Genomic DNA, 12,792 nt, shown 5'->3' with positions numbered 1-12,792 from the left:
ATTGATAACAAAGTCCTTCAAGGAAATTCCATTAAAGGTCCATTGATGTCATGTATCACCAAAAGGGAAAGGATGTGTGGAACAAGTGGATGAGTGATGAAGGCTTATGATTGCGAAAAGAAGTGAAAGTAGGATGACATGATGGATACTTAGGATCAACAAGTGTGCTTTTTGACTTAAAATTGTAGAACTTTTGCCCCCAGTTATTTTGATATTAGGGGAGATCGTCTCTTTCTCTTTTTCTTTCATAGGATTTTTATCCTTGACTTTGATCTTTTCAGAGTCCAATAGCTTTCGATTTTGATTTGGACTAAAGGCCTTTTCTTTATTTTTGACTTTTAGATTTTTCTTTTCAAGGCTTGATTTTTGATCCCCAATGAGTAAGGGCTTTTGTAATTCTTGTTGATCCAAGTCTGGAAGTGGAGTGGAAATGGAATGAGTGGATGAAATGGTAAAGCTATGTGAGTTCTCAAGAGGGCTGTCGATACGCTCAATAGATTCTTCCCTGGAACCACTCTTAGGACTATTGATATCAAGAGTTGCTTGTACCACTAAACGAGATTTGCATTCAGACTTAGTAGCCACAACACTAGGTGGTTCACACCCAATTCCTTGGCATTGAAAATTGTTTGTAGCTTGTTCCTATTGACTGAATACCTTAGGAGATAATGGGAGTTGGTCAACATGAAAAATATACTCACCACATCCTAGGTCTTTAATCTTGAACTTTTCTTTTAGCTCTGCTTGTTTGGATGCAGAAGCTTTCGATGATTCTAGATCAACATATGCTGATGAAGGAACAACCTCTCGATTGAGTGGTATTGTTGTTTCTGATCTAGGTTGCATATTGTTGCAGTATATGAATGGATTTGGATCAGCTTTGATGGTCACTTCAACTCCATTGTGTGGAAACTTGATACATCGATGATATGTAGATGGGACTGCGCTCATATCATGAATCCACGGGCATCCCAAGAGTATGTTGTATGTGAGATCTAAATCAAGGACTTGACAAACCACATCCTTTGTGACTAGCCCAACTCTAAGAGGTAAAGTGATTGTGCCTTTGGATAAATGCTCTTCATCATCATATGCTTTGATGGTAATTTTGTTTGTAGCATTCACAACTTTGTCTGAATATCCCAATTGTTTAATAGTGTTCAATGTACAAATGTTCAGACCTGCTCCTCCATCTATCAGGACTCATTTTATTCGATGTTTGTATATGAAGGCTTCAATGTGTAAAGGTGCATTATGTGGTTGACTTATGGAGGCATCATCAGCTTCTGTGAATGTAAGGGAGTGTGGAATGGTAAGGTATCCCACCATGGATTGAAACTAGTCCACGTTCAGATTAGTAGGAATGGAAGTGTCTCTCAAAGTTTTGTCAACAATGGCCTTATGTGCTAGGGATATGTGTAAGAGCTCAAGGATGGAGATAAGCATGGGTGTCTTCCCTAACTGTTCTACAAGGTCATACTCAGGCTTGGTTGACGAAGAAGTGGTATTTTTGGCTGGAGCACCTTGCAAAGTGAATTTACCTCGACAAGTTGTAACATTACATTCAGAGGTAGGTTTGGAAGAAGATCCAATGCCTTTTAGGACAATCTTGGGTCTTTGGGTAGAATTCTCAAGTGTTTTGTCCTTGATGATAATGGTAGAGACGTAATTGTCCATTGAAATGTGATTGATAGTTGAAACATAGTTATAGGACGCTTTGGTATAGTTGGTTTGGTCATTTGTGGCTTTATCTTTTCCCTTGTCATGTTTTGGGAATGGTTCCTTAAACATCTCATGTTCTTGATTGGATGAGTGTCCCTCAATCTCAATGTCACCTCTATCAATAAGATCTTGTATGATGTTTTTCAACTGATGACAATTTCCTATCTTATGATCTTTGCTCTTATGAAATTCACAATATTCATCATCATTCCACCAATTTGGTTTAACCTTTGGTTCATATGGAGGAAAATCTGGAATTGTGATTATCTTGTTTGCCACTAGCTTTTTGAAAACTGACTCAAGTGGTTCTCCCAATGGAGTGTACTTCCATCGTGACTTTGAATTTGTTTGAGTATTCACTTGATTGTTTGTAGAGCTTGATCCAGAAAAAATGATTTTTGGTCATATTGTATTGGCATCAACAACACCATCATTGACTATGTTCTTGTTTTTGTTCCAAAATCTTGGCTTATCTTTTCCTTTAAAGTCATCTTTGTTTTCCTTGAATATCTTAATGACTCCTTGTTCAATTAGGACCTTCTCTATTGCTAAACCTTTTTTAATGATGTCTTTGAAGGTGGATAAGCAAGATTTTCTCAAGTCATAACCAATGTCCTTGTTAACATTCTGGGTGAACATTTCTACCATTTGTTTTTGTGGAATTTCACAAGAGCATCTGCTGGCTAGATTTCTCCATCTTTGTAAAAATGATGAAAAAGATTCTCCATCCTTTTGTTTGGTGTTGCACAAGGTAGCAACTGATATTTTTGTCTCTATGTTGTATGAGAAATGTTGAATAAATGCCTCTGCTAAGTCACCCCATGACTTAATTCCAGGTGGGAGTTGGGAGAACCATTCCATAGCTTGATCACCTAGGCTTTGTGGGAATAATATCATCAAATATGTCTCTTTTGAAGCTACCTCAATGCAAGCTGTGAAAAATTATCTTATGTGTGCCTTAGGATCCCCTTTTCCTCTATACTTATCAAACTTAGATGTCACAAAGTGTGTAGGAAAAGGAGGCATTGGAATGCTCTTGTCAAATGGATAAGGACATATGTCTCTCATTGTGTATGTTGGCTTTGGTGTATTTATGTCCTCCATTTTCTTTAGTAAGTCCCTGATTTGTTGCTCCAAATTGTTCTTCGGTGGAGACCGACTTCTTAGACCATACCCCATGCCTGAACCACTGCATGGAGGAGGAGCATGTTGCATATATGGATGATATTGATCATACACATGTTCATATGGAGGAGGTCTATAATGATGTTGCATATATGGACCACTTGGTATAGAGTCATGGTGAGGAATGGAATATCTACTTTGTCCATGTATACCATACTCTACAGGCATCTCATGTTCTAATGTGTTGCCCCCAAATTTGACGTGGGGTTTCCTTGTGTCCAAATTTTGAGCATGCCTTTGGATATCCAATTGCTTTGGTGGTAGGTCTTTAGCATTAGCATGTGCTTGAGTGTATTTTTCTGCATAAGACTTCCATAATGGTCTACGAAGATGAGTATCATATGCTTGACCATGTGTGTATGGGACCTCTAGTTTTTGAAACAAAGATGATGGTGATTCAGGCACAAGATGTGGTCCTCTATTGCCTCCACTATTAGGCCTCCTTTGATCCATGTTGGAGTGAGTTTGTTGCAAAGGTCGATTTTCTATTATTTGAGACATGTCAAAATCATGAGGTATCTTGGCTCCACTTTGTGCCATCACTTGTAAGAAATATTGTCTATCTCTCCTCATTATTCCTCAACCAATCGATTGAAACGGGGATCAATAATGGAGTCTTCCACTTTTGTTGAATGCATTGAAATGTTGTCCATATTGTCATTGTGTGTATCATTGTTGTTTGTAGTGTCAATGTTTTCAACATTTGGAATGTTTCTATAGGCATCCATGTTAGGTAATGTAGTTTTTAATGAAACATTTGGAATGTTTCTATAGGCATCCATGTCAGGTAATGTATATTTTAATAACTAGATCATCAATCGTTGTTGTTTTTGTTACATACAATGTAGATGAGCCTGCTTATAAAGGCAAGGCTATATGGATATGTGAGCACACAAACATGACATGTTTCTCAATAAGAGACAAGGGTAGGTAGGAAATAGGTTTGGTAGGTGAAATTTAACAACAAAATAAGACCACAAAAGGTGAAAAGTCTCCTACACACACTATCCCAATGTGGCACAAACACCCAAGTGTCTCATACCCAAACTACTATGATATGCATGTACCTAAGTAAACTTAAGTAAGGTGTAATAATATCCAAGATGAATAATTAATTAGACCAACACCACCCCTTAACTGCAACTTAGGGGAATGCACTTAAGTCTACAATGCAACTAAGAAATGCAAGATGGGTCCCAGCTACAAGGTCATGTTAGGTATCTATGTACAAATGCAAATTCATGCAAACCAATGCAATGGAATCTCTCACAAAGTAGAGAAAGAGAGAAAAATCCAATGGGAAAAAACCCTCCCTCAAAAGAGAGATGAAAACCATATACAAAGAACTCTCAAAGAAGTATGTGAGGAACAAAACCCCATGTGAGGAAAAAGTCCCCCCCATATAAGAGAAGAAGAAGAGAGACTAGGTATCCCCCCCTCAATGTAGAACCTACACCAATGATAGAAGCTCAACGATGAATGAAGAAACTGCTCCATGAACGTCGAACCATGTTCCTCCCCTTGAGAAGAAACAAAACAAAAGGTGTATCCATGAAGTCTACCTAATCATAAAGGGAAGATGTAGGAAAAATATTCATGATGAAAGGAATCTCTGAAAATTGCTCAAGTGTCCCCATGTCAATGTTGAAAGGTACCCCCTCCAAAGGTAGTAAACTGCTCCACATTTCTAAAAAAGGCACTCCAAGATCTAGTGGAGAATAATGTAGAACAAGTCCCAAAGACTCACATGTCTCCTCTAAAGATAAAGAGACCTCCTCAAACTATTGTACAAAAGTATCCACAATCATGTCAACTTCAAAAGAATGATCATGTAGAGAATGCACAAGAGGGTCAGAGTGTTCCCTCACAACAATCGAAGAAGGATCATCTTCATCAAAGAGAAGATGAATGTCATCAATGATGTATCCCAAATCTGCAATGTAGGACTCCATAAACAAACCTGCAATGTCTGTCAAGTAGTCATCCCAATGAACAGAAGCTGGAAGACATGAAATATATTACTGCACTGAATCACAAGAATGCAAAACTCTTGCACTATCTACATCATCGGGTGCAATAGGTGGTGTGATATCAATAGGAGGAGATGAAAAATATGAAAAAGAGTACAACCAAGATGCATGATCAACCACCCTAGTCGCAATGATAGCTCTAGTCTCCAAGTCTCTAATGATAACTGAATTAGGTGTGAAATCCATAGATTTCCTACGTGCCTCATGTGTGATTTGATAGATGGAAATAAGATTGTTTGTCAAGTGGGGTACACACAACACATCATTGAAGGAGTTATCCCCAATGGCAATAGATCCTTTCCCAATCACATCCATGTATGTATGATTGCCCATCAAAATATGGGGCATGTGGTAAGGCTCAAATATAAAAAACCATAGATTGCAAAGATGCCATATGATGAGAAGCCCCTGAATCATGACTTGTAGTAGCACAAAGAGCTTGTCCCTTTCCTTTATATGTCCCAAAAGAGTGATCCTTTCCATTATCCTTTTCCTTGGAAGAAGAAGCTAATGTAGACATTCTAGAAGGTAGGTTGATTTTGTTCTTCTCAAGAATATTCTTCAACTCATCAATATCCTTCTTGTAACAATGTTGTTCATCATGTCTTGACTTCTTGCAATATGCACAAATAATATTGTCCTTATATTATTTTCTCTTAGGTGAGAATAGTGAATCACCTTGTTGTGGAGAGGATGATTGTGCTCCATCTTGTTGTGGTTTTGATTTAGGTTTCTTTTGATTGTTTCCTTATCCTTGATTGCTTTGATTCCCTTTGTTAGCCACCAAAGCTTGTGACTCTAAAGATTTGAGAATCCCCATCTTGGTCAACTTAGATCGCTCAAGTATCAACATCTCCATGAATGAATCAAATGAGGGAGAAGTGTATGAGGAACCTTGAGATAACTTATGGGTGTGAAAGCTAGATACAAAGGCTACATACTCTGCATGAAGCTTCTCCAACAAGCTCTAAACCGATTGAGCATCCTTTTTGTCAATTCCACAATCCTTTAGCTTTTCTCTTAGCTCAATTATTTTTTGGACATAATCTTGGATTATATCAAAATACTTGGGATTCAAATTTGCGAGTTCACTGTCAAGCTTTTAGCCCTTAATCTCATCAATTTGGCCATACAATTTCTTAAAAATATCCCAAGCCTCTTTAATTTTAGTACACTTATCAATGTGAAAAATGAGGTCATCTGATACATACTTTCTAAGAGTTCCAAGTACCATAGAACTCTTAGTGAGCCATTCAATTTGAGCATTAGGATCACCCTTAGGATCAGGTGGTGCTATTATTGTTCCATTTACAAAATGAATGAGTCATTTTTCCATTAGATTACTCCATGCTTTAATTTTCCATGAGGCATAATTATATGGAGTTAAAAGAGGAAATTTAGGAGAACCCATAGCATCAAAATAAAAAATCACAAGATAAAAAGAGGCATAATCACACAAGAAACCCCCCCAATTCACTCAATCAAGAAAAGCCCCCCCCCCCCAAAAAAAAATAAATGATGATTTGGCACTTTATACTTAGTCCATATACAATGGGCCACATGCAAAACAAGGCAAGGTGGACTTCTGATTTTAGTTTTACAACTACCTCAAATAGGCTATAAGAGACTCCAACAAATATTGCAAGTGATCTAAACTGAGATCCAAGCAAAATACAAGTACCAAATAGGCCAAAAATGACCAAATACTGAAAGTACAATTTCTACTCAAAATCACTACAAACTAATGGTAGATTATGAAAGTAGACGAAAAATTATGCACTTTCAAAAAATGCTACCTGAAAAGGAGTCCATATGAGCCTGAATGAAGCCATATGAGATTTCATGATTTCAGAAACACTTGTATCCAAAAATACGAAAACTTCTGCACTGCTGTACATATCACAAAATTCTACCCCAAAACAAAAAACAATTCTCGATAAAAGGATTTTGGATGAGTGAGATATCACTATTTGAAAATTGCTTACAAAGCTATAATTTCTAGAAAATTTCCACCGCAGCTTCAAATTTCAAAAGCCTCTAGATTTGGCCTTTGAAGTCTGATTTGGATGAAACAAAAGACAAAACTAAATTTCTTGGACTTCCTCAACCAAATGGTGACCTCGGATTTGACCCATCAAGCTTCAATAATAACCTGCAATAGAAATCTCCAAAATCCACAACCTCAAATAACATCAAATTTCTCACAATTGGCAAACCAATGACACTCTAATGGCTTTGATACCATGTGATATTTTGCCAAGGTCTAGAGGCAATGGAAATCACAAATAAGAGAGAACAAAATAGATGATAGGAATAAATTGTATTCTATCAAGATGAAAATATTGGTCAAATGGATCATCAATTATTGTTGTTGTTGTTGTTGTTGTTGTTACATACAATGTAGAAAAATCTTCTTATAAAGGCAAGTCTATATGGAAATGTGAGCACACAAACATGGCATGTGGCTCAATAAGAAACAAGGGTAGGTAGGAAATAGGTGTGGTAGCTAGGAGAAATAATATAATATTTCACATGAGGTGGATCACCCACCCAAGGTGGAATGTAGCAACAAAATAAGACCACCAAAGGTGGAAATTCTCCTACACACACTATCCCAATGTGGCACAAACACCCAAGTGTCTCATACTGAAACTACTATGATATGCGTGTACGTAAGTAAACTTAAGTAAGGTGTAATAATATCCAAGTGAATAATTAATTACACCAACACTACAAAAGGTTACCATCTATTTTTATGTACCATGTCGGAGGGGCTTCTTTAAGCCCATATAGTGACATGATCAACTAAATAACTTGTGAGGATTATATTCATTGCTGAAGTCTTTAGGTTGTATCATGTAAACTTCTTCTTTAAGATCACCATTCAAGAAAGCACTCTTGACATTCATTTGATGAGTCTCCATCCTTTATACATGACTAATGCACACACAACTGGGATAGCTTTGAGCATTGTAGTGGGTTGAAAGGTCTCTAACTAATCAATACCCTCCTATTGAGCATATCCCTTTGCAACAATATGTGATTTGTATTTTTAAATGGTCCTTGTATTTTCTTTTGAAAACTCATTTGTATCCTATGGGTTTCTTTCTTGTTAGATCGAAAAGATCTCATGTTTGTTTCTTCATCAGAGATTCATACTCAGAATCCATGGCTTTCTTTCAACGTGGTTGAATAAAGGCCTCAAGAGTTGTATTAGGTTTAGTATTGTTCACAAATAAACTCATCAATGCTAGATTCACCTGATTTCTTTCCTAACTTTGTGTCCTTATTCATATGGAGAGGTCTAGAAGAGAACTTAGGTGAGAATCCCTACTAGTACTTTGAACCCATTTCAAATGTGGACATTGTTATTGCTGACAAGAATGATTATCCAAAGTACGAAGATCAACAAATAATTCTCCTTGCAGCTCACCTTCACCTTTTTATAGAGAAGAGTCATAAATCGCATCATTTGAGTAAGAGAGAAGTTTATGTGAAGAGGATGAATCTTCCTTATATAGGAGGAAGTCAAAAGAAAGCATATCTCATCTCTCTTAAATATTATGTGTTAGATTTAAGTGAATGTTGTAATTGATGTCAAACTAGGTGATTCGGTTGGACCAAATGTGGTGTGTTGTTTTTATGGTATCGAAAGCCATTCCAATATTTCAGTTTGTCCAATTGTGTAAGATATGTATGTATGCGATATGAAGAAATAAGGCATATATAATTGACTAGAGCTATGTTTAGAAGATCCTCCTCTCCAGAATTGTGTTTTTCTTATCATTGCTTGTATTGTGTTCCAGTAACAGTCGTGTTTGTTGTATTTTTGAATGATTATATTTCATAATGATTTATATTCCAAAATCTATGGCATCTGTATCTTGAAGTTGGAAGTTGTTGTCCTTGGAATTTATGCTTATGGGTTTGTATCCTTGGATCCAACAAACCCTGCTTTGCCCTGATAATTGAGGCATATGTTTCACTAATTGAAGCATGTGAAGGAACCATGTAGCAGTGAAGGCCAACTTGATTACCCTATTTTTGGTTGAGGCATATTTTGGATAGCGTGTTGATCTGAGCAATGCATTATTGTGTAAATCATTTGTGCTTGGCTGACATATTATCTTAGTATATGTGTTTACTAGTATATATATAAAAGATGTATGGGTGTGTAGGATGAGGAATGGTAGAGTGTGTGGATGTAGTATTCAATGAAGTGTGCGAGAGATAGAGTTGCAGTCAGGAGAGTAGTAGCAGAGTTGCAGTAATCTCCAATCGAATCTACTACAAGGAGTTGGTTTAGTAGAGTGTAGTCATAGTGGTGTAGTAATCCTTTACTGGATTCGTTGCTGACAAAGTTGTGGATAGGTTGGAGAGATCCCTTATTGGATCTACTATGATTTTTTGTGAGTTGATATTTGAACTTACCTTGGAATTGATTTCATGCATTTGGAGATGCGATTTTTCTCAGTTCATTCATTTCTATTATAGTGAGTCACTTTGTAATCTGGTAGTGAGCCATCTAGTAGTGATGCACCCCTTTTGTAAACACCATATAGCTAATTATATTATCTTGAGAGTTAATCCTCTCCGTGGTTTTTCTCATTTGGGTTTTCCACATATTAAATCTGGTGTTCATCTTGTGGTTGTGTTGTTTGTTTATTTTGCATTTGTTGATTCATGTTGATGAGATTAATTCCTAAGGTTTAATATCTGAATAAAATTTTCAAAAGTGGGAATATTGATTCACCCCCTTTCTCACTATTTTGGTTCATTCAACCATTCAACATTATGTGTCTTAGGATACATGAGATGATAAGATCTTATAGTAAAATTGTAACCCAAAAAGATACACTGGAGTGTCTTGGAATAAATCTTCTTCCTTTTGTGACCTGGTTCATGCATATATAAAGTACAATCGAGCACTTTAAGATAAAATTAATGGTTTCTAACTATTACATACCTCTTCTAGTGTCTTGTCTTTTAAGAGCTTAGTAGGAGCTCTATTGATAAGATACATGTTGTTTGTATTTCTTCTACCAAGAATTGACCCTCCAACTTGGTTGTAGCAAGCATGAATTGAACCATGTCCATGATAGTCAAATTGTGTTGCTCAATAACACCATTTTATTGAGGTGTATAGGGAGTAGTCAAGTGTTGTTTGATTTCATGAGACTTTAAGAACACCACAAGCTACTTAGAAGTGAATCCCCCCCTCGAGTAGAAGTGAAGAGAACAAGAGGCTTGTATAACTCTCATACAAATTGATGGTAGAAAGTTTGAAAAATAGGAAAAAGATTCACTCTTCCTCATAAGACAATACACCAAAGCTTTGTGGGAGAAGTCATCCAAAAAAAATTGGAAGTAATCTTATCCTTGAAAAGATGTAGGCAATGAGCCAAATAGATTAGTATGTAGAATTGTTAGATGCTTGATGGCATGATAAGTGTAAGGCTTGGATGGATCTTGATGTTTTCTTGCAAGACATTCAAAACACATAGGAAAATAAGGGGGAAGATGAGGAAGAACTCTTGCCATCTCCCTAGAACTAATTTGATGGAGGGAGTAGGCAAAAATATGTCCAAACCTATAATACCAAGGAGAAGTGGATTCTACTGTGGAGGCACAAAGAGAATCTTCAAAGGAGGAAACAACATCAAGGGAAAATAAGTGACCCTTCTTAAAACCTCTAGCAATAACCTTTCCATCTCAAGAGATGCGATAGGATTTGACACCATCTTTAACCCAAAACTCAACCTTAAGCTTGTGATTCAAAATTTAACAAACATACAAGAGATTGGTTGTCAATCATAGAACATAGAGCAATTTGAAGAGAGTATAGCTTCTTGTGACAAGAGGGATAGTGACAATTCTAATACCTTCTATGATATATTCCTTATCATCAACTATCTGGATTAGATCACCAGTAGGCTGAGTAGTTAGAGTATCAAATAACTCTTTGTTTCTAGTCATTCGATTGCTAGTACTAGAGTCAATCTACCAAACATCTCTTGAGGAAGGAGAGATATGGTAGCCAAGAAGTAAGTTCTAATTGACACCATAATTTAGAGTATCATCTGCATCCTTATCAAAAGCATCATCAAATTCCTCATCTTGTATGATAGAGACATCGCCTATCCCCTTTTCTATTAATAATTATGGTTGAGGCTTTGAGCAGATTTATTTCATCCTTCCATCTCAAGGTCTATGGAAAGGTATCAAGTTACAATACATGCAGATTATTACAACTCACATTATTTTCATAGATGATACTTTTCTTTCTGAAGTGGCATCCATGAGGGAGGTGAAGATCATCAAACAAGATATTGACAAATATTGCACCATTTTAGGCCAGAGAGTCAATGTTGTTACAAGTGTTGTTTCCATTGCACCCAAAAGATCGACTTGTTAATGCCTAATGCAACCACTAGAATTATATAATCTACAGGAGGTAGTTAATCCATGCCACAAACTTGAGTGTTGTGTTGCACAACACAAGGATACCAAGGGCACACACCTTGCAACAATCCCCCTCAGTGCAAGCGAGGGGTTTGAACCTGTGACCAAGCTCTAATACCACTTGTTACAAGTGTGGTTGTCATAGCACCAAAAGATTGACCTGTTAATTCCCAATACAACCACTAGACTTATAGAATCCATAGGAGGTGGTTAAGCCTTGTCACAAACCTGAGCATTGTGCTGCACATCACAAGGAGACCAAGGGCGGACACCTTGCAAAAAATGCTTCCAAATCCAAGTTTTTTTACTTAAACTACTCCAACTTCCTTTGGATGAAATTGTCCAACTTTATTGGATTTAAGTTGGAGTTTATTCCTTGGAAATATTTTGGTATCCCTCTTTTTGTAGGGAGGAATAAGAGTATTTTTTGGGCCTTATTAATGTCCTCTATCCTTAACAAAATTTCTTAATTGAAGAATTATTTTCTTTCTCTTATAGGTCAAATTCTCATGATCAAATTATTATTAGCATCAATCCCAAACTATATCATGTCAGTGCTTCCAATCCCAAAAGGAGTGCTTTCATCTATTGAATCCAATTTCAAACATTTCCTTTGGAAAGGAGCTAGTGGAAGAAAGGAGAAACCTCATCTTATAGCTTTGGATAAATATTTTTTACCAAAATTAAAAGGTGAAGAAAGTATCATAATTTATTATTAAGAAACATGGCATTTGGGGTAAAATTGCTATGGAAAATTCTTTCAAACAACAAGTCAAAATGGACTTCTATCATTTTTGTAAGATATTTGGATTCCCTTGAACCTGAAAGAATATTTACTACTTTAAACCTTCCTTAGTTACCTCAGATGTGGAATTTTCTTATGAATTGTAGAAATCTTCTTCTAGCTTAACTATCTTGGGCCATTGGATCTAGAAATGTCTTATTCTGGGAGGATTCGTGGAATGTACACCATCATTTTGGTTCCATCATTGATGTTCTAGACATTAAATAGCTCCTACAAGTTAAGTGCGGCTTGAAGATTTCAGACTACTTAACTATTAGTAATCAACATAGAGCTCCTTTGATTAAATGGAAAGATTTCTCTCAATTTGATGCACCTCATTGTCAGAAATCTACATTACTAGAGGCCCTTTCCAAATGTAAAATCTATCTATCCAATCAACAGGATAAACTAATTTGGAAAAAGGATAAATTGGGATCATACTCAGTAAAAGAGGGATATGAAATTCATATTAGTCATTCCCAATCACTCCTTCAAAGGAAGTCCTTTTGTTTGTTGTTGGATAGATGTGGATTTACCAAAAGTGGGTGAATTTTCTTTGCTTGCTATGAAGGATAGGATCCTCACAAGTGCAAAGCTTCCCCACTTAGG

This window comes from Cryptomeria japonica, chromosome 8, assembly GCF_030272615.1.
Source record: "Cryptomeria japonica chromosome 8, Sugi_1.0, whole genome shotgun sequence".
Classification (NCBI taxonomy): Eukaryota; Viridiplantae; Streptophyta; class Pinopsida; order Cupressales; family Cupressaceae; genus Cryptomeria; species Cryptomeria japonica.
Note: the sequence above shows the minus strand (reverse complement) of the source record.